Here is a 23,463-nt window from a genome sequence, read left to right as displayed (position 1 = left end):
ACCCCACGGCTCCAGCACCCCATGGCTCCAGAACACCACAACTGCAGTATCAGCTCCAGCACCCCATGACTCCAGTGCCCCATGGCTCCAGCACCCTACAACTCCAACACCAGCACCCCACAGCTCTAGCACACTGCAGCATTGCTGCCCCATTATGACTGTGAGCAGGAGCTGCTGAGCCAGCTCGAGGCAGGGACTGTGGACTCAGCTCCTTCCACTGCTCCCCTGCACTAATGATCACCATGGAATACTGGGAAAGCTGCACGGAAACTGAGGCTAGCAGGAAGCCCTGAACGTGCCAAGCCCTGAACTGCACTTGGCCTTGAACAGCTCAGAAATATCCAAGTCAGAGAAGGTAAACACGGAATGTGAGGGGCATCCTGATGCTTTTACCCCAGCCCACCACGTTTCAGGAAAGGGGGTAAGTCACTTTTACTTTATGTGAGAGCCTGAGGCTCTGAGCATGCTCTGTTAGCAGGATACGGCGCAGCCTGCAGCTCTGTTCTGTGTCTGTTAAGGAAACGAGCCCCACCTCAGCTAAAATGGGCAAAACATCCTTGGTAAACAGAGCGCTGGGCAGGGCTTACACAATTAGCAATTACTCCATGAAACCCGGGCTGGCCACTGCCCAGCTTTAGCTGAACTTTCATCCTCCCACAACATTTTGTTTAGACACTATTTTTATTTTAAAACAATAATGCTCACTAGCAACACCCATCCTGGAGGTCATCAGCTGCTCTGACAGCCTCCCAGCCCCTGCTGGAGCTGGGAGCAGCAGATGCCATCCCTGCTAACAGCAAGGAGGGAAAGCACTTCATGTCCTGTACATCTTCATTAATGACAGGGCAACAAACTGCTCTGACAATCCTGCCTTGTTAAACTCGGGCCAGCACAAAGGGTTCCTTACAGTCACTGTGACAATGAGTTCTTCATGATGGAAAGTGAGTCTGTGGCAAAGCTGTCCGTCAGGGGACAGGCTCAAGCCCCTAAAATCATCCCTGGCCTTGGATTGGATTCAAACTGTGTGCCAGAGATGAAAAGTAGTTTGCTGATTTCGGTGTATGGGAGCAAAATTCTGCCTTAGTTTCCTTTCAGCAACCAATCTCACTTTGTAATTTGGCCAAAAGAAAATGAACCTTTAGTCCTCTGCTACTCCCAGAACTGGCTCAGAGCAGCTCCTGGAGGTGGCCGGTGAGTGTTAGCAAAATGACTGCTTGCTCTATCACTCTTCTGAAGAGCAGAGTAGCTGGGTAGCTGCCCAGAGTTACTTGAAACAAGATTAGCCACTGAGGGCTCCCCAATCCAGGTCCCTCAGACCGTTCCTACCAGCACGCTCAGCTCTCAACCACCACAGGCTTCCCAGCACTGCTGACTGGCTGACTACACTCTGGGTCTGCTCAGATTGCAGCCATGGCCTCCTCTCTGGAAACAGAACCAAGAGCACTGCACATCAACAGGAAGTGATGGAGAGAAAACAGGAGGACAGGATTTACTTTTGTTTCATAATCCAGTTACTCTGGATGCACTGAATCAAGGGGGCTGTTCCAGCTCTGGGAGGAAGGCTGCTCATGTGAGTACGTGCTTGGAATCCCAAGCTCTGCCAATTCTTCCTGGCATGACTAAAGAGATTCCTGCTTCCAGCTCTCTGCCTGTCCTCCTGCTGGATGCGCTCAGGCCAGCAGGAGGGGTGGCCAGCTAGACAAATATTCCTGACCTGAGAGCTGCAGTCTGCTGGAGCAGAGCAAGCTGCCATGAAGGTCAGTTTCCATGGTCCTTAATGGATTTTGAGTTCAACAGCTGAAAAAGTTACTGTCCCTCATAGGTTACTACCACTCACAACTCCAGCAAAAATTGCAGTCAGGCTCTGTTGTAGTATAGTTGTTGTCATTAACCTGAGCAATGCTTTCTGGACCAGATGTAAGCAGGTGAAGACGTTTATTACGTGATACAGCAAAGTTCTGTAGTCTATCAGAAGGCACATGTGTCACAGCTCATTTGGTCATTTTCTCCTGGCATACATGCAATTAAGGCATACAAGAGGTCAATATAACAAAACAATATTTTAACACATCCAACCAAATTCTGCCTAGTTTCTCTCCTTCAGTTCCAAAGTGTTTCCCTTACTCTCAGGGTCAAAGACAGAACAGAGCTTTCTCTGATTTGAGCAAAGGCAAATCTTCCCTATAGTATTAGAATACTCTAGGGAATAGAATACTAGAGAATATTATAATCTATATCTAGAATACTAAAATCTATTATAGAATACTATAATCTATCCAAAACCAACCTCTTCCCACAAGGCTCCAAGCTAATCACAGGGCTTAAACTCTGCGATCAGCATGGACCTACCAAAGTCATGGCTGAGGTGGTCAGCAAAGCCACCCAGCCAGTGTGTGTTTGTGTGCATGTCCACACGTGCCTATGAACACCCTGCTGCCAGGCAGCTGGCACCTCCCAGTGAAGGTTTGGTTCCTGCCTGGTGCTGGCTGGCTGGCTCTGTGAGCAGGTGCTCAGGTCCCACACCGGCAGGTTTGCACACGAGATGTGGTAGCAAGGCAGCTGGTGGGAAAAGTGCATTATGGCACACGTGTTATCAGGGAGGTCACTCTGGGCAGTATTTATGTCTGTGATTCAGATGAGATCATCCTGGGTTTGGTGTTGTGTTTTTTTTTTCCTTAAGGATGGAATACTAAGGAATTTTGGAAGGGCTGCAGTTCTGTGCTGGTGTGAGGAGTGACCTTGACTCCGTGCGGGGATGTATGAAAATAATGAACTATTGCTCTGATCTAGAAAAATCATTGCAGAGCTATTTTTGGGAGCCCAGTCTCCAGATTCCGACCCTTTGGGTGTAAAGCAGGCAGATGTCTGGGTTTGCTGAATAAAAAAGAAAATGATGCCAGTAGATAACTGCTTGGAATAATTTTGGCCGCAGCCAGCAAATATATCTCATCGCTATGGTTGCAAAAACAAAACATCCTCCAAAGAGCTGCATCTGACACAGAGAAAATAATTAAGGGAAATGGAACAATTTGCAGCCTGTATTGAATTCTTCACATTCCCTCACACAAGTCAGTAGTCAGAGGGGTGAACCCTGACCCTGATGTGGATATTCTGGTTTAGCTCTTGCCACGCTGACCGCTCTAAATAGGGTGCACATTACTTAAAAATAGAGTGGAACTTGAGATGTAGCTTCCTACTCTGAACCATTCTGTGAGCAGAGGGTAGAATCACATCTCTGGACTTGAATCCAAAAGTACAATTTTGCTTGTGAGTCCAAACTGAAAAGAAGGTGGTGTTTACCTCTAGTTTGGATGCGGTTAAAGACAGCAGAACTTCCCCCGACTGCCTGACTCTTCAGGGCTCTGCCAGCTGATGTTTAATAGGATCAGTTCACAGCTAAGCAAATTGTGCAGTTCTGTACCACTAAGATAAGTCACTCCTATAGCAGGTATTCAGCTGGGGGGTTAGCATCAGACATTCTTCAGCAAAACCAGCAACAACAAAAGACAGACAAGAAAGGATTGTGCAGCCAGGCTTGCAAAGAACACCAAAGTCAGCGCAGATGTTAAAATGAGGGGCACAGCTCACGTGGCAATGGTTGCTGCCTTTCCTTCTTGATGTGTGGGGCAGCTGCTCAACCATCATTTAGAGCCAAACTGAGCATGAAATTGATGCTGCTTCTTCTACCCTTGGTTGGTTGTAAATAAGCATCAGCTTATCTACATTTAAAGGTAGAGTATACATTGCGCTTCATGGATAGCCACATGTGGCAACATGGACAGCAAACATTTCCTAGTTGGGAAAGAAGGGAGGATGTTGTTCTACTTTAGTTCTTCCAGTGTAATGGGAACCAGAAAAGAGGGTGAAATACATTGAAATTAACAATTTTCAAGTACTTTCTGTACTTTGCCTATGTATTTTAGAACAGTAAACCATAGAAATGCTTCCCCCTCATCAGCAGTAAGAAGGAATGTGCACAATGCCATGGGTGTCCTGCTGCTTTGTGTTAGCTTCCCTGGTCAGGCACATCCCATTCAGCACCAGTGTGCAGACAGACAGTCTATTTGAACAGAGGGAATGGAGAATTCACTGTGGAGAGAAGCCTCCCTGCACCAGGGAGCAAAGTTGTGAGGAACACTTCAGAGGTGGATGCACCACAGTCCTTATGGAATCGTAGAAGTGTCAGGGTTGGAAGGGACCGCAAGGATCATCCAGTTCCACCTCACACTAGAGCAGGTTGCTCACAGTCACATCCAGCCTGGCCTTAAAAACCTTCAGGGATGAGGCTTCCACCACCTCCCTGGGCAACCTGTGCCAGTGTCTCACCACCCTCATGGGGGAAAATTTCTTCCTAACATCCAATCTGAATCTACCCATTTGTTGTTTTTTTTCTTCCATTCCCCCTAGTCCTAGCACTCCCTGACACTCTAAAAAGTCCCTCCCCAGCTTTCCTGTATCCCCCCTTAACATACTGGAAGGCCACAATTCGGACTACTCAGAGCCTTCTCTTTTCCAGACTGAATAGCCCAAACTCCCTCAATCTGTCCTCATAGGAGAGGTGCTTCAACCCTCTAATCATCCTCCTTCCTCTTCAGACACGACCCAGTCACTGCTCTTGCGGTACAAATGTAACATCTCCTCCCCCTTAGGAACAGTGGCACAGTAAAGAGTGGAATGGGAGGTGAAAGCCATCATAAATTGTCTTCCTAAACGATCCCCTTCACTCAGACAAATGGTGACAGACCTCCCGAAGCTAACCTGGGAACTGTGGAGAGAGTGAATCCTTAGGCAAGGAGGGGAAAATAAATGGTATTGTGTATATATAGAACAGAGGAGGGCCATGGGCTGGCCTGACAACAGAGACTGCTCACAAGGTTCAGCTTGATTGGGACCTTGATGGGGGCTCTCTACAGCTGCTGTGACACTAAGTGAGCAATACAAGAACCTGTTCCTTGTTATTAGTTGGACAAAATTCTTTTTGTGAGGCTGTGTTTGAAAAGCTCAGCGCTGAAAGGGAGCTGGGGGTGGCATTTCTTCCCTGAATAGAAATTCAGCTTCTGGCATTGTTGGTGCCTGCTGTCCATGTGACTGTGGAGCTGCTGCTGTAGATGAAAGGCAATTGCAGTTTGTTTCCCTTTCCTTTCCTGAAGTCCAGCAGCTGTACAATCCCTTCTGAAATAAATGTGTGCTGCAGTAGAAGCCAACCTACTTTTCTTTTCATTCCATGAGGTACTGTTTGACTTAATGCTGGACACAGCCCAGAGAAACTTCTAATTAGAGTCCCTTGTAGAATCCCTTCTTGAATCCTTTGAAAAAAGCAACTTTTTGAAAGCATAATCTTACCCTAATTTGCTAAGTCTTTTGGCAGAAGTGTGAGCAACACAGTGTGTTGAAGGGGACAGCAGGTAACTCCTTCAAGTGTCTGTGTTACCTAGACTCTGTAGTAGCCAGTTAAAACTGAGCTGGTGTCAGGCTGCTGGTGCTAGTAAAGGTTGTCTTAGCATTGTCATTGATCGATTGATGCTTTGAAAATGGATGTGGTAAGGAAGAGAAAAGAACAGGCAAAAAGTCCCAGCCTTGAATCTGAACTGTGCATGTACTGAAAGAGCTCAGCCCACTAGTGGGAGGCAAAGGGAGCAGCTGGGTTGGCAGAGGCACAGGGACAGCCGCTTTCACCTGGCACACCGGTGTTTGACTTGGCTACTTGCAGGTTAGCTACTAGGTGCCAGCTTTCTTTGAGGGGATCACCTTGTTCAACAAAAACTGGCTCTTGGCCCTTCCTATAGCAAGCTCAGTGAATGAGGTAGAAGGGCTGTTGTCTCTTCCTCCCCACACATCCCTTTGACACAGTCCAAAATCCCATTCACCTTCTGCCAGAGCTGGCTCTAGGTGGGAGAGAAAACAGGGCTTTTGCACTTTACGGCATTAGGGTTTCACCTTTTCTTGTGGGAGAAACAGAAGATGGAGCAAAAGCAGACACTGCTGATGTTCAATATTCAAACTATCAGTACTGTTTAGTTATTCTTTAGAGCACTGTTCTCTGGGTTGTTTTTGCTAGGCTGACACACACTAGCTGAGCTCTGTGTGCTTGTATTTGAAATGATGTTTTGCTGCAGTTCCAAGACGAGCTGATGCTGGGGTTTGAGTGTGTTGGGGTGCAGTTGGGAAGTGGTTGGTGTGAGCCCAGCAGTTAGGCTGCAGATAGTGCTGTGTTTAACACCAGCAAGGCCATCAGGAAGTGTCTTTCATGCACTGGTAGTGGATGTCATCTGAGAATCTTCAGTGCCGGTGTCAGGTCCTCATGATTAATGAAATCCTGTCTGCTAGAACACTGAGAGTCAAAGGCAGACTCGGTATAAGTAGGTTAAATAAATTTGCTCCAAGCATAATTATGTCTGTGATGTATTTTCCTTCTGATGTAAGTGTGATTGCAGCTTAGAATGATCTGGGACTGCTTGAGGCCAGAGTTCTCCTGTTGCATTTTTGTCTGGTATTCCAACCTGGCTGCCCTGTCAAGAGCAACCACTTAATTCCTTTTGCTAAATCTGTCTTTCCTGTATGCAGTAAGATCTGTAACAGGCTGGGCAACCTCACTTAAATCCAGACATAGATTTTTGACCATTGTAAAATGACAACAGTCAGATGTTCACCTGACCCTGTTACCTTACATCAGAAAACCTGTGCATCTGCAGACCATCCTATTTTGTCCTTGCTCACCAACAAAGGCTGGTTTTCATTCACTTATGCACATTCCAACTTCTCTGAAAAAGCTTTTTCCAACACAGTATTAGAAATGAATTTGTGAATTAAATCTGTGCAGGCCACCCGCTGAGCAGCCCACTGAAAATGTCCTTCCTGCCATCGGGATGCACTTGGCCTGAGGAGCTTGTTGCAAGCATCTATATTTGGTGTTAAAGAAGCCCAGGGAAAGATTCTGAGCTTGTCAGCTTCATTCTTGAGGAACAGTTTTTGTTGGCTTGGGATTGTGGCAGCTATAGATTCAGTTCACAGGTAGCTCCCCACGTACCTCTGTGTGTGTGCCTGGAGACATGAGCATAGAAATGAGCCTTCTGTGTATACAGGGGAAGGTTAATTCTGCAGTAGAATAGAATAGAATAGATTAGACCAGACCAGGTTGGAAGAGACCTTCAAGATCACCACGTCCAACACCACCTAATCAACTAACCCATGCAACCAAGCACCCTGTCAAGTCTCCTCCTGAACATCTCCAGTGACGGCGACTCCACCACCTCCCCGGGCAGTCCATTCCAGTGGGCAATCACTCTCTCTGTGTAAAACTTCCTCCTGACCTCCAGCCTGAACCTCCCCTGGTGCAGCCTGAGACTGTGTCCTCTTGTTCTGGTGCTGGCTGCCTGGGAGAAGAGACCAACCTCTGCCTGTCTACAACCCCCCTTCAGGTAGTTGTAGACAGTAATAAGGTCACCCCTAAGTCTCCTCTTCTCCAGGCTAATGTTGTCAGACATTAAAGCTGCTTGGCCACAGTGCCAGGCACTCTGCAGTTCCCATGTGTAGGCCTGGGGTCTCTAAAGGAATTATTTTTTTTGCTTGCTTGCTTTTTTAATTTAGAAAGGAGGAGGTGCCAGATAACTGTAGAAAAGGGAATGTGTTTAGATTGGAGATGAGCAATCCTGTTATGCTATTTCCAAGCCTGCTTTAATGCAGCAGGTTTTCATTGTGTTTCAATGAGATGGGAGGGGGGGAAGGGGGGGGGGGGGGAATCAATGAAAATGCAGACAGAGTCAAGAGTGAAATAAAAAATGAATCAAGAGAAGCCTGTGTGTAAAGCAGCAAAAGGGGAAAATTAAGATGTTAATGCAAAGAAATGTCTGTGCCAGGCTGCTCTTAGAGACTGCTCTCTTTCACTGCAAGTGCAGTTAGTAGCAACCCAGGGTTATTAAACCCAAGAAGAGGGAGTCATTATTTGAAAGTGATTTGAATTGAACTGATGGAAGAAACAGGTCTGTGAACTGCAGCGAGTTTTATGAGCACTAAATATAGTCTGAGATGTTTGAACTGCTCTTTTAAATGGGTGGTTTCTGCTGTAGCCTTTTAAGCCACGGCAATTCCCTACTTATGGAACGTCTAACATAGTGGATGGCTCCTAAAATTGCACTTCTGATTTGTTTGAGTGTTTTGCATATTCATACTCCTTCCCATGTGATATGACTGACTGAAACCTCACCCACTTAATGATGTGTCTCAAGAAATACCGTGGCTTTTCTCGACCTGTTCTGTACCAGTCCGGGACATTTAGCTAGGGCACATCTGAGGTCTTTCAGCATCTGCCTTTAGAACAGGCACAGAGCTGCAAATGAAATATGGTCTTTGGGATGCATTTTGGACACCCACAGGGTTTTGAGTGAGTTCACCTGCTGGTGTGACACACTTGGTCACAGCCACCTTACTGCTGTATAGATGTGAAGCCTACAAATCCAGCCCTGTCACTGGAATACCATATGGAAGCTGGATGGAGTGGTGAAGGTGTTATACAAGGGCACTGAGTATTTTTTGTGTGGATGTATTGATTTTGTGGTTTTTTTAGTGGTACCTATTAAAAATGATACTTGGAAAAGAATTCCCTGAGTCTGGACAAATGATCTCCCTTGTGAGCAGTGCTGCTGTCAGGACAGTGCCTTGCCTCCAGCCTGCATCTGCAGGGGTGCCAGGAGCCAGCAGACCGTGGCTGTGAAAGGATCAAAGGGTAATTGTCACTTGAAAGGCAATTTGTGAAACGATTGGCATCTTCTTTTCATGGCTTCTTTTCAGCCTTATTCCAGGGAAATCCCACAGCAGACTGGCAAGCTGGGAAATGTGCAGCTCTGGAAGAGGGTGAGGAGAACCAGCTTCTCACCACAACCTAGTACCTTGGAGGAGTTTGCAAGAATATCACCACTGGAGCTTGGACTCTCAGGCTGAGGTAAATCATAGAAGTTTGCTGTTGAACAGACATTTTGCTGAGTGCCTCTGATGGGGTTTTTGCAGTCATGCCAGTTAACAAGTTGACAGTCAGCTTAACTTAAACCAGACAACACACACTTTGCTGTCCTCAGCCCTGTGGGGCTGTCCTGGAAGGGATGGTGTCAGCTCCACCCTCCCTCCCTGGGGTACTGCAGCTCCCCACAGACCCCTGACTGATGGCTGAATGCCACAAGTGACACTTCTGAATATGTCATTAGTGCAGTTGTAACTCAGTGACTGGTTTATGGTGGAAGGCTGTGGCTGCACTGTAATCAAAACCCTACACTGTTGGAGAGAGAGACAGCAGAGGGTAACCAGTATTGGCCTGTGATGGATCTGAACCCCTAGGTGTTTTCACCAGAAATATTTAGCTTCTCTTTAATGTACTGCACAGAAGATTGACATCTTGTTCTAAGCAAAAAAAAAACAACAAAAAACCCTGATACTGAATTAAAAGAGGTTGTAATATATTAAAGAAACTCAAGAGACTTAAAAGAGGGGAACAACACAGACTGTGACAGCTGAAACAAGAGCCATTAGCTGTTTACCAGCCAAAGAAAACAAGTCTCTGTTAGACCCAGCCCGCTTGCTCCTCTCCCCAGGCTCATTCACCAACACCTGGGAGCTCTACAGTAGAAATTTACATTTAATGCTGTTTTATTTGACTTGGCAATTGCATTCCTCCAACCTGACTGATTTCAGCACTAAATATGCTGCATCTCAGTGAAAGATAGCTGGGAGCACACACCATCAGTCCTGCAAAAGAGTGCAAACGTGACGTCCACTGTGGCATTATTCCTGGTGAACTGGCCCAGGAGACCTTTTTCTTTTGCCAAATACTTGGCCTCTGAAGATCTAATTTCATGTCTCCACAATAGGTCCATGAAAAAAAAATGTACTGAATAGCAGCCATTAAGTGACTGTTACAACTATCATCTTAGTGCTTTCTTGGGAATCTCTTTGTTGATGAGCTTGTGCTAACACAGCATGTTTGCATTTGCACTTTTTTGGGCTAAAGGTGATGTGATTGCCTAGAAAATAAGAATGGCCTTAGAGCCCTTGAGTGCATCTGGGCCAACTGTCCCCAACAGAGGAGCGTTACAGCTAAACCTGCCATGACTTCTGGATCTCCAGAACAGCAATAGCAACAGCTGGCATAAAATCCTTTTGCCATCCAAGGTGGTGGGCCAGCGTCAGGCACATGGCACTGAGGGCAAAAGGCCTGGCCAAGAGAGTAGGGCAGCTGACAGAAGGTGAGGAGCACATCTTCCCTGGCAGCACAGGATCCATGGTTGTGCCTTGTCAGGAAGAAGGATGGCAGAAACAAGAAGACCACAGCCAGTGGGGTAGTCAATAAACTGCTTGAATTAAAACATCAAGAGAATATCCAGGGCTGTTGAGAACATTGCTGCTTCAGGAGACAGAGCACTGAGTGCCAGCATGTCAAGGGCCAGCAACAGAGACCTGCTGAAATAAATGAATCAGGGAATAGCAAGAATGGAGCAGGAATATCTGATAGCTCTGTGCCCTTCTGTGTTTCAGCTGTGTTTCAGCTTTAGTTCAGGGGATTTCCAGAACTTGTAGCAGTTTGTCTGTAGAGGAACCCTAAAAGATTTCTTTTCCAGGTACTTTTCCTACTTGTCAAATACTCGTATCAGTTTCCTGCATCCATGACATCCTTCAAAAGGAAGTTTCAGTACTGCCTGCTGCATCAAGAAAATCCACACTTCTGAACCTGGCTCTTTGCATCTTCATTTGTTTATGTCTGGTTGAATGAGACAGCAAAGAGCTGTTCCTTATCCAACTCCTTTCTGCCATTAATGATTTCGCAGCCTTCTCTTTCTTCATCCTGACATTTCCCAGCCTGCCTAGCAACTGTCTGTATGAAAGCTCTTACAAATAGTTCCTTCTCCTTGCTCCCTTTCTCAGAATATTTGCCAGTTCAAACAGAGCCTTCTTAAAGGAGGGGACCAGAACTGCACATGTTTAAGTCACGGATGAGGCATGCTGGCAAAAAGATATTTCCTGGTTTGTTCTCTGTTCATTCCTGATTCCAATTACCTAGGCTCTGCTACTCAAATGAGTTCTAAGACTTAGGTCATTGGAGTATTTTGCAAACAAAAAAAGTGAGAAAACTGGTGAGTGTTTTGGGCCTGCTTTGAGGAGTTTGGGGCATAGTAAGACTTAGATGCCCTTATTACCCACGTATCCTTCAGAAACCAGACAGTTTGCTTTCTGGAGTAAATCACTGGAGTTGTGAGTCCAATTTTCAAGCAGACATCTGAACTTGAATATAAGTTGAATCTAATACTACCCAAAAGGAGGTTGTAGCCAGGAGGGGGTTGGTCTCTTCTCCCAGGCAAACAGCACCAGAACAAGAGGACACAGTCTCAAGCTGCACCAGGGGAAGTTTAGGCTCGAAGTGAGGAGAAAGTTCTTTCTCCTCACGAGAAAGTCATTAGCCATTAGAATGTGCTGCCCAGGGAGGTGGTGGAGTCACCATCCCTGGAGGTGTTCAAGAGGGGATTGGACGTGGCACCTGGTGCCATGGTTTAGCCATGAGGTCTGTGGTGACAGGTTGGACTTGATGATCTTTGAGGTCTCTTCCAACCTTGGTGATACTGTGATTCTGTAATAGCTACACAACTCCAGTATTCTAATCAGCTCTGAAGGTTTTCTTTCATAATCTCTTTGCTGCTACTAGGCCCTCCTGGTGAAATCATCTCTATTACTGCTTCCTATCACTTCTGATGTTCTCTTTTCTTGTCCCTGTTTCTCTCAGAAAGATTTAATTTTGAACATGTTGCTTGCTTCAATTAGATTGTCCTCACTGCAGTAATTCCTTCAGAGCAGGAACATTCCAGTTAGGTCTACCTAGTTAGCTTATTTAAGATTAATAGTTTAGAGATGGTGTAAAGAGTTTGCCTGGCTGCTGCACGGAACCTCCACAGCTTTGACTAGACCTTGATCAGCCCAGTTTAGGGCTGGTGTGAGGTATGTCTGTGTTATGCTGTGAATGCATGCTTGGATAGATTTTGCTGTAGGTCTTTGAGAGTTTGGCCTCTCTTTTATAGAGCTCACATTTATTTCAGTTGTGAAAACAGAAGAAAATGTTCTGGTGTTTACCTTGCTCCTTCCCATGCCAAACATCTCAAATTGAAATAATTTCTGTCTTGTAGTCACCCATTTAGAGAAACTCAATGTACTTTACTCCCATGAATGTTTTAACCATCACAGTAGTTTTTGTGAACCTGTTATTAGCCCCATTCTAAAGCTGAAAAACAGATAAGGGAGACCAGAAACCACACTTTCAAATGGTGCCTTTAAACCCCAGAAGTGCAGCAATTCAGGAGCCACTCTTTGCATTTGACTCACTTTGCCAGTGTCTCCTAGCAAATTTGAGCAGTTCTGGCAAGACATCCTCTGAGTCTTGCTTTTCAGTGTTATTTGCACCTAAAACACGTTGGCTTTGAGATGAAACTAAATGGAGACTTTGCTGCACTGGCAGGCAGAGCTACCGAGAACAAACAATAGCACAGCGACTGGAGCGTGCTGCTGCACCCGGAGCCGCAGCCCTGCGCTTAGCAGTGCTGTTATTTATAGACGGCTCCTCCACCTCAGGTTGCTGCCAGGCACACAGATGGCCCTTGGATGCTCTCTGCTCTAAATAAAGGTGAAAGGCTACGGAAAATAGAAAAGAGCCCCCCGTTAATATTTGACTTCAACAATAACAAGCAGGGTGTGGCCACCCTGCGGCCGTGGCTCGTCAGATGCCTGGGAGAAGGGAAGGGTGGGAAAGCTGTCTGTCTGCTTACCACCTCCACAGCCAGCCCGGGGAGTGGAAACACAGCTGACAGCAGCCACTCTGGCCGGGGAGATACAGAGGGGGTGGCGCTTTCAGCTCTTGCAGTGAATAGAGTGTCCTGCTAGGAGCTGGAATTTAGCCACGGAATAAGCGTTGGTGTATTAATGTTGGAGAAGTTGTGAATGGAGCCTCAAGAACTGCTGCCTGCTTGTGACAAAAAAAAAAAAAGCCATTGACTTTCTTTAGCCTGCCTTTGTTCCCCCAAGGACACTGCGAGGCTATTCACATAAAGCTTACCCTCTTACCCTGAGAATTTCTTCTTCATGCTCAATTTGCTGTACTTAAAACCGACACTGAGATGGTTTCAGTGTTTCAAATGGGACTCACAGGCTGCTCGGTACAGAAAACGCTGCCCTCCCCCTTTGACAGTGGGTTGACAGTAAAGGAAATTCACAGGGATGTGGGCAGGGCAGGGAGGGGAAAATGCAGGTCTTCTACAGAGATAATTCTCCCTGTTCTTTGGGGGGGTGGTTGTGCTTGTTGCTGTTGTTTGAGGAGGTTGGTTGTTTGCATATTTTGTTTTGGTTTGGATTTGTTTGTTAGAAAGAGGCAGTCTGAAGGGGCTCTGAACAGCAGCTTTCAGGGTTAAGTAATGTGTATTTACCTGAAATCAAGTCAGTAGAAACCAGAGGCATCCTAGCCCTGGAAAAACAAAGCACATTTACTTCCACCCAGAGCAGACTTCCAGTAACCCACAGTCACCCTGCACTTGCTCTCCAACATATGAGGTCACCTGGAACAGGCACTTGATTTTTTGAATTCTCTTTTTATTGGGGTTTATTCATTCAGTTCTGACTCAAGAGGAGTTATAACCTAAGGAAAAAATATGAGTGCTATATAAAGCCACAGCCCATGTGCTTTGCTGGTCCAGAGACACTAATCAAATACCTTCCACCCTGTCTTATCTAGCTAGGAAGGATTTTATTCTGAGAAAAGGGAATGTTTTTCAGAGTGTGTAGCATGGTTGAGTGTCTGCCGTAAGACAGAGCATTCACTCCTCCAGAAATGCTACCAGAAGGTTGTAGTGAGCCCAGGGTCCTGACAGATTGTGTCTGGGCTCATTCAGCATGTGGAAAAAAAATATTTCATCTGATTTCTTCCCAAGCTGACACCACAGAGCCATTTCATTTCTTTCCCTTGACATGTTGTTGTGTTTTTCAATAATGCAAGGAATCTTCCTGGATGCTGGAACAAGCATGTAGGTTCAAGCAAAGCCCTTTCATTTGCACCGTTGCAAGGGAAAATGAGATCAGAAAAGAGCAAGTTAACTACCCAGTAATGACTGGCTTCCCTGTACAGCAGCATCAAACACAGCTGAAGGCAGTGACTTTGTTGAGGTTTGCCAGATATTATGCAGCTATTTCTGTTGTCTCCATACCTTGCACAGGTACTGAAAAAGACCCCAAAGGCCTCCTACAAAAAACCTCTCACCTAGCCTTGGGCTGTCAAGTTGCAAAAATCAGCAGTGCTGCTAATGGGACAAGTATCACAACTTCCCCAGCTGTGTCATCTGCTGATCACAGCAAGAAAAGATCAAACCCTTCTCCAGAGATAAGTAGCACTAAGAAATTTGCAGGGAAACCAAACAGCACTTTTTTTTTTTGTCGTTCCTGCAGCTCCCTATAGGGGGAAAGAAAAGAAAAGGTCTGCAGGCAGTTTGGAGAAGTTTCCAGTGGCTCTGGACTGAATGGTAAGTGCAAAGGTATAAAACCTGTTGTCACCTTAGACAGGAGCCAGGCTTGGCTTGAACAGAAAGAGACCTGTGTCAGAGTTCATTATTAGTTGGTCTAGGAAGGCAGAAGGAGAACAAGCTGTGTTTCAAGGATGTTTTGGGCATTCCAATATGGGGTTGACAATATCCCACCTTTTGCCTCTCTTGCCTCTCCATGGAGGACTGAAGGCTCCTCCAAGGCAGCAGTGCCTAAGCTCTGTGCAGTGTGATCGGAGTTGGGGGGGCCCCTTGCACAGTCACCTGGCCAACACCATAGCAGAGTCCATACAGAGTTAGGATTTGAATGCTCCTTTGCAGTTCCCAAGGAGAAGACATAATACTGTTTAAGTGTCAGCTCTCATCTGGTAATAGAATAGAATTTAATAGAATAGAATTAACCAGGTTGGAAGAGACCTCTGAGATCACCAAGTCCAACCTATCATCCAACACTATCTAATTAGCTAAACCATGGCACCAAGCACCCCATCCAGTCTCTTCCTAAACACCTTCAGCGATGGTGACTCCACCACCTCCCTGGGCAGCACATTCCAATGGCCAATCTCTCTTTCTATGGAGAACTTCTTCCTAACATCCAGCCTAAACCTCCCCTGGCACAGCTTGAGTATTGGATAGTGTTGGATAATAGGTTGGACTCAATCTCAAAGGTCTTTTCCAACCTGGTTTATTCTATTCTATTCCAAATGTTCTGGACAGCTCTGCTGTCACCCCAGAAGTCAGAGAAGTTTTTAGATCCCTTTCAGCTGGTTGGTGTTTTCAACATGAGATCAGGAGCATGGGAATGCTTCTTCTGAAGAGAGTTCCTTTGAACAACTACAAGGTGAAATTAACTTCTCCAAAATGCCCATGGGTCTCTCAAGGTTTCAGGGTTTGTTCCAGTATTTATCAATGCTTTTTGGCTTGCTAGAGTCTTTCTAGCTTGAATTCATCATTTAAGAGGGGAGGAAGAATTCAGCTATTGCAAGTAGACTAAGGCAAGGTGATTTATTGCATGAGCACTTCAGAACTGCAGCACTGACTCTCTGAACTGCCCAAGCATAGAGAGCTGCTCTGTCAAATACTTGTGGTGTGACTGGACACATGCTGGAGCTCAGACCTTTGTTTAGTACATACTGAATATTCCCCCCAGTCCTTTTCATCCTGTCGTCACTTCCTTCGCACAGCCTGCAGCTGGAGTTGCAGGGCAGCGCTCAGGAGTCGCTGGTCAGGCAGAGTTTGGTCAGTGTGCTTAGCTGTGTAACAGAGATCTCCTCTCAGCACAGCTCTGGGAGCTCTGCAGCCTGCACCCAAACCAGCCTGCACTGACACCTTCTGTGTGCAAGGCAGAATGAGTAACAAATCCATTCTCCACTGGAGGAGCACACTGCAGTGTGTGTGTGTGTGCAGTTAGAAACAGAAATAGGTACATCTCTGGGTAAATATACAGCAAAAGAGGATGGAACTTGGCTGCCATGTAGGCAGTCTGTGGCTTTGGGAAACCACAGGCTCCAGGGTGGGGATAACCATTGTGTTAAGTTTGCTGTTTTCTCACAGTGTAGGAAGCAGCAGCTCGAAGCATTGTGGTGCAAGCAGTAAAATACCCAACAGGGCAGCAGTTCCTCCATGTGGGCACATGTGTCTTACCAGGCTTCTGAAAGGAGGTGGGTGGGAGGGGATGTGGGCTGGTTCAGGAGTGGTCACAGGGCTCTGTGTGCTGGACAGGAATGGGAAAAGGGGGAAACTGTGTAGTGGTGAAGCCTTCTGATAAGGAACATGCCCTGAGCTGTGTGAACTGGGTGGAGGTGGGATTTTACCCTGGGTCTTTACAGGACTTCTCCATGGTAATGCCTATGTATGTGTTGGTTTGCAGGGCAAAGAGGGAACCCAGCAGTACTGCAGCTGGGCTTTGTCACTTTTGAGTTGTGGGCAGAGCACAGGAGGTCTGGATTTAAATTTTCCTTCCCCCCCCTTTCAATAAATATTGAAATGGAGTTTGTGTGTGTGTGCCTGTGCTTTGTTTCTGTTATATTTCTTCTGTATGTTTCTTCTCTGTGAGATGAATGTGCAAGTGATTAATATCAGCACAGAGCTGATTAATTGAATAGTAGCCATCTGCATTAGGGCTGCTGCCACTCTCAATTCCCACTCTCTTTTTAAGCTCTGCCAGAGGGCCCCAGCTGTGTAGGGCTAGAGGGGAGAGGAGCTCATATCCCTGAGCTAGGAACTGGGCTGAAACTGTAAGCACCACTCAAATATGCCACTGAGCAACTCTTACAAGGTAGCCTGGCTCAGCTCAGTGGCTCGGAGGTGGAAGGCAAGCCGTTATTTTCTCCTTTTCTGCCTCGTAGAATGTATTTGCGCTGCAGAGCCACAGGGCAAAGCCTGCCCATTTTGCAAATATTCAGGCTGAACACCTCTGGGGAGTTGTTCTGTAAGTGAGGCCAAAAAGGCCACAGAAAGAAACAAAATAGAAACACAACCAAGCAAGCAACTGAAAACTTAGAAGAGGTAGAATTCATGCTCAGTTCTCCTGAAGGACTCCCAGCCTAAGCGTAGGGACCCTGAACGGGTGGTGTGGATGCTGGGAGCAACTCACTTTCCCTCCCCACCAATTGCTGTGCTCCTTTCAGAGATTGTGAGGCAGCAGAGCAGCACCAGCTCCCACAGAGCTGGCAGCAGAGCCTCTGTCTGAGATTGGAATCATTCCTTCGACACTGTGTCAGAAAACAGAAGATCAAGAACGTTGTGACACTAAGGGAAGTGACACATTTGCAGCGTCTGGGGTATCAAAACCAACCATCAGCTCCTTCAGATCCAAATTAACCTCCTTAGAGTTTGTGAATGCAAAACCCCCTTTTGAAAAAAATCACTTTGAAACTGAACCTTCCTCCAGAGAAAAGGCTGCAATTTGACCCCTTCCTAATAGCTCTAATTTCCCCCCCCCCCCCTCTTTCACTGTAATTCATTATGATGTCACCAATCAATACAATAATCTGTGTCTTCTGCCAAAATACTTCACAGAAGGTTCCCTGTACTGCAGGGGCAGTGGGGAGGGGAAATGCTGTTTGTTTAAAAATAAAGCTAATTAAAGAAAAAGCAAGATTCTATACCACCTCTGGGTTGTGAGGATGTGTTAAGAATTAGGAGCTGTTGTATTGGTCTTTCATGCAAAAGGGTTCTTGCCAGTTCATTTACAGCACTAATTACCTTGCTGAAACAGGACTGCTGCATGGAGGCTCAGAGCCTGGATGCCAGTCCTCGGCTCCCCAGGTGAACCTGCTCCTGAGAATTGTAGCACAATATTCCCACAGGTGCTGCAATATTCCCCTGGGAGCTGCAGCATGGATGTGTCTCTGTGGGAGGTGGACAGCATTAGCACTGATCCCAGCAGACCCCATCCAGGGCCAGGAGGGGAATACCTGATTGCTTTCTGCAGGCAGATTCTGGAGCAAGAGCTCCGCAGCTCCCCGAGGCTGCTGCTCAGCTGGAAGCAAGGGGGGGTGAGGCAGCGGGCTGGCTCTGTCCTTAGCATGTCGGCATCCTGCATGTACTTTGGGTGATAAACCTGTAAGAGTTCTATGTTCAGCTCCATGGCATATGGGGGAGAACACACTCCAGTGGATTTTGAGAGTGAAGTGCTGCCAGTGTAGCAAGGAAGGTAGCTCTAGCAGCACAGAGGCTGAGAGTATCTTTTCCTTTCTCTTCTTCAGCCCCTGTGGTTGAGCTTTTTCTCTGTTACCTGCTCTCCACCTGTTGTGGCTGCCTTAGCAGAGCTGTATTTACTTTGCAAGGTTCAAGGTTAGCCTGAGGTTGGGCTCAGCCAATGGTCAAGAGATGTAAACATGTACAAGGCCCCTGCTATGGGAAGTGCCGTATGGTGCTCTGCCTCCTCATCACTCCTGCCAGTGAAAGCCCACTGTTATTTTTTGCAGTGAATCCTCTAGGAGGGAACAGGTAAGCACTAGATAAAGCTGCAGCATAGCAAGGCTTAAGCTCAGATGAGAGCTTATCCCTTGTCTGAAACTCTCAATCAGGTGAGTCTTAGGTGGGACTGGCATTTGCAGACTGATTGTTTCTCTCTGTCTTTTGTGAACCGAGGGAAGAAACCTCACCCCAGCTCTCTGAGATGCATCCAGGCTGCTGTAATCTGCTCACAGTGGCTCTGAGGTTATGTCAAATACCTGTTCTGGCTTCAAGCAAGCTTCCTGCAGAGCAATGCAGCTGTGTCAGCAGGGTTTTGCTCAACATTAACTGTGATGTGCCAACACTCTGCCAGGTTATGCCCTGGGCACTACAGTCCCTTTCCAACAGTTCTGCCTTGTGGAGCACAAAGTTCTGCTGGCTTCATGGGCTCTTAGCATTTCTCCCAGCTTAAGTTTCTGCAAATGCTCCAGCTAATTATTGCCTCTCATTTTGACAGGAGACAAACTCACATTCTCCTCACCAGAGAAACCATCCCTGAGTGCTGCTAAAGTGCTGAACCGTGGCCCTGCAGTGGGAGAGTTTGGGACTTCCTGCTAGCTCAGTTTCCAACAGAGGAGACTAACATCCTGGTCAGGTATGGTGCAGTGCTCATGCTCTTGCTGTAGAGGACCTATTCTGAGTGCCCACAGAACTGCCCTAAAGCCCCAGCACTTATTTGGAATAGCTGCTCTCAGTTCCTCTAAAACAGATACATAAACTGACACCCTATCTTAAAAATACAGATGGAAGGAGACTAAAGGTGCTAAGGGGTTTGTGAAACTCTGCCTAATGCAGACTCTCTGCTGCATGGCTCCAGAACTGGCAAATGCACTTCTGAAAATGGACTGGAAAATAGGAAATGCAAAGGTTCTGCTGACCCTCGGCAAGAAACCCCACCCCTGCCTTCGAGCAAAGGCACTGATACACGAAGCTACTGAACGCAGCTCTTAGTGGAGAGGAGCTCAGATGCTTTGTCAGGCAAACACAAGCACGACTGGAATCTGTGTGAGGAAAGGTGCATACACCTGGGGCATCCCAGCTGAGGAGGCAGAGAGCAGGCAATGCAGCCAATGGCTGTTAAAAGAGGGGAGAGAACGGAAAGGTGACTCTGCTGCTCCTCTTGACTGGAAAGAGTGAACCACAACAAGAGCTGCAGCATTTCATGTTGGCTCAAACATTTTGCATGACAGCCACACAGAGGCCACAAGTGTCATAAAAAAATGGCATTGTCTTCAGAATAATAGAGAAAGAGATTTATTATGGGGGTTTTGTGGCAGGGAATGAGGTAATTAAGACTGAACTATACAAACAATTGTGACAAGAACTATTTTTAAGGCCCTCGAACTCCTTGACAAATTCTCCTTTTAAGCTTTCTTGTTTCCTGCAACAGGTGACTGAAAACAAACAAAGGGAAATAATCAAATTCACAAGCCCTTAGTAAGCTTGGTAAAGAAAGAAAGAAAACAAACAAACAAAACCACAAACCCAAACTACAGAAAATTAAACAAAACACAGACCCTGATTCCAGGCTGCACAAAAATAGGTTAGGAAACACCACAGCTCATACATCGCAATTTCTGTGCCTGCTTTGTTTAGATACAGGCTAGCTTAACACATTAGGATGCACAAAATTGTGCACCCTAAACATTCCAGCACTGCAGAGCTAAAGTGTACTGCCGGACAATGCCCTGAGCAATGATTCAGCATTGCCATTGCATTAAGGTAAGCACATTACATTAAGGTGCAGCACATCACTGTAAGAAATCAGGCACTCCTCAGTGCTGGCTTAGGTGAGAGCTTTGCTGTAGAGAGATTGAGTAAGTGTGTGCCTCATTGCTGTGCTGAGTCAGTGCCTGGGACAGTTCATCTGTGAAATGCACAATGGACATTTCAGGCTGGCACATGCGAGAGCTGAGAGCAGGCAGGCTGGGAGGATATGCAGTAGTCGGAGCTCTAGCACTAAACAGCCTGCAGTTAAAATGGTTAATAGAGCAGGCTGTCTTTAGCCTTCTTGTTTTCATTATAGCTATTTTCCAGACACTGAAAGAAAGGCCACAAGTATAAACAGGAGCACGGCTGCTTAGCATTTGTCAATGTTACATCTTCTATTGCCGAAGAGCAGCATCAAAACTTTACACAGGATATTGGCTTTAGTGCTGGTAAGGGAAAATGATCCATCTTCCCTCTGCAGAAAGCATTACGTCATGAAGGGATGGAAACAAAGAGCTCTGAGGGACTGGGATAGGCAAACTTCCCTCCTTTCACAGGAAATGGGTGAAGCCTTGCTTGAAATTATTATTCAGACGTTTTTGTGCTGCGAAGGAAACGTCTCCTGATAGCACGAGCTATTGGTTTCCTGTTGTGAACTAACAGTTTTGGCATGACCAAGAATGGACAGGAAGGGCAAATGATTGGGGGTCATTTGAAGAACTTGTTTTAATGGCAGGACCAGCCCAAGAAAGCCAGGAGAAATTTGGCCTGAACAGAAAAAAAGGTTGGAAATGAAAAGGGAGAGGGAAGGAAATGACCTGCTGATTGCTGCGGTGTCTTTGGGGGGTAGCAACAAGAGAACCCCCATCAGATTTCGGCAGGGGTACCCTGCTGCTGAGCAGGAAGCATGGTGGGGGGCAGACAGCCCTTTGTACCCTACCTCATTAAGAGCAAATACACATCCGGCTTCTGCACCAGGAAAGCGACTTTGGGAAGCTTGCTCGGATCCGGAACTGGCTTCTTTCAGCCAGGACCTTCTAACAGAGGCACTTTCCAGTGCTATTTTTCAACCTTGGTGTATAAATAGCACTGCCAGCAGGTCTCAGAAAACGCCTTCAGCACTTGGCCACCTGGCTCCTCTTCTGCCACTTGAAGCAAAAGCTGGCAAAGGCACAGGCACATCTTCCTCCTTCCCAGGCCTCCTGCCAGCAAAGGGAATGGCACAGCCACATCTTCCTTCTGCCAGCAAAGGGAATGGCACAGCCACATCTTCCTTCTGCCAGCAAAGGGAATGGCACAGCTACATCTTCCTCCTTCCCAGCCTGTTGTGAGAGCAGAAAGGGGGTGGCTTCCCCTCACCTCTTCCCAAGGTCTCTGGGGACCTGTGCCAGCTTTGCAGGCTTGCTGGTGCCCTGCCAGCACTGCCCTCACTTTGGCATCAGCCATTGTGGCTCCCATGCTTGAGGGCACTGCACAGCACTGCCCAGCACTGGCTTGGGCCTTATGCCCACTCCGAGCTGCAGAGGCTGTGCAGAGCCCTTCTGCCTGTGCCATGCAGTGAGGGCAGCACAGCTGTGCCCTGCTTTGCTGGGGGCTGGCACACACTGAAGCTCTCTGTGCTGCCGCAATGGAGGGATGCAGGATTTCATTTTCAGGAGGAAAAGAAAGTGAATTAAAAAAAACATCTTTCCAGTGTTGCAGGCTTCTTTTGGAAGCTGGTGGTACAAATTTCATTCTAAGCACTCAAAATGTTTAAAGGCTATTTCCAAAGTGAGTGAAACTCGCTTGGATTTTTGTCTTGCGTGCTTTTGGCAGCAACCATCTTTGGCCTTGCAAAGATGACTCTGGTCGTGCAGAGGTTCAGGCTGTAGAAGAGGGCTGCCTGCTGCAGAAAACAGACTGTGAAAGGAGTCACTTTGTGTTTGCCCCTTCTTAAAAGGCCTTCCTTGAAAGTGTTTTTTGGTGTGGTGTTGTTTTTCACGATGCCAAACCCACAACAGTTAGTTAAAACGTGCCTGAATTCCTCCTTGGATTTAACACTGCTGGAATTTTGAAAGCCATGTGCAACAGCATTAGAATACATAGAATACATAGAATAATCCAGGTTGGAAGAGACCTTCAAGATCATTGCGTCCAACCTATCAACCAATCACCTAAACAGCTAACCCATGGCACCAAGCACCCCATCAAGTCTCCTCCTGAACACCTCCAATGATGGCAACTCCACCACCTCCCCAGGCAGCCCATTCCAATGGGCAATCACTCTCTCTGTATAGAACTTCTTCCTAACATCCAACCTAAACCTCCCCTGGCACAGCATGAGACTGTGTCCTCTTGTTCTGGTACTGGCTGCCTGGGAGAAGAGACCAACATCCGCCTGTCTACAACCTCCCTTCAGGTAGTTGTAGAGAGTGATAAGGTCACCCCTGAGCCTCCTCTTCTCCAGGCTAAGCAACCCCAGCTCCCTCAGTCTCTCCTCACAGGGCTATGTTCCAAACCCCTCACCAAGTTTGTTGCCCTTCTCTGGACTCGTTCCAGCAAGTCAACATCCTTCCTAAACTGAGGGGCCCAGAACTGGACACAGTACTCGAGGTTCTACTCTGAGAACAAGACAAACTTCAGTTCACATTTGAATCATGCTCCTTTTCTTTTTTTCTCCTTTTTCATCTCCTTTTAAATATTTTTGTTTCCATTTAGGACTGCCAACATTGCCATGGAAACTCCCAAAAACAAAGACTTTCCCCAGCACACCTGCAAGGGCAAGAATTGCCTGTCAAAAGCGACTCTCCTTCATTATTGGTGTCACCCAAGGATATTTTTTTTGAGGTCAGTATGATTTGTTACCTCACAATTTATTGGCAGTGTATTCTTGGTACAATCTGGAATCTTGCCATGGAGCAGGAACAAATGTCTGTGGCCATCCACTAGCAGCCTCTTTCTTACACTATCTCAACTTCAAGGACAAAACACAACTCTTTATAGGCTGTAGAGGTGAAATTGGGAGCCCTGAAATAACCAGCTGAAATAAGCACTCATCTCAGGCAGCAAAGCACGTGTAAAACAAAGTCCTAATAAGCTGTCCTAATATAAAACTTTCCACTGGCTCCAGAAGGAGTTGGAGCAGAATTACAAGGAGAATTGCAGGAATTCAGCTGCTGCTGCCTAGTAGAGAGGTGAGCACATCTACTACTGCACAACTGGCTCTTACAAAAACTCCCTGTTCAGGCTCCTCAGAGTT

The 23,463-nt window shown here is 46.7% G+C and overlaps 1 long non-coding RNA gene across 1 annotated transcript; it reads left to right on the top strand.

Annotated features, from left to right (window-relative positions):
* Positions 1-244: 244 nt before the first annotated feature.
* On the top strand, positions 245-16,182 carry LOC137443632 (uncharacterized). The gene is made up of 4 exons (XR_010987961.1): positions 245-421; positions 8,788-8,938; positions 14,461-14,534; positions 16,107-16,182. It is a non-coding gene; the product is annotated as an uncharacterized lncRNA (long non-coding RNA).
* Positions 16,183-23,463: the final 7,281 nt, after the last annotated feature.

This window comes from Melanerpes formicivorus, unplaced genomic scaffold (assembly GCF_026170545.1).
Source record: "Melanerpes formicivorus ecotype bairdi unplaced genomic scaffold, bMelFor1.0.p_v2 SCAF_10, whole genome shotgun sequence".
NCBI lineage: Eukaryota > Metazoa > Chordata > Aves > Piciformes > Picidae > Melanerpes > Melanerpes formicivorus.
This window is presented reverse-complemented; position numbering and strand designations above follow the sequence as displayed.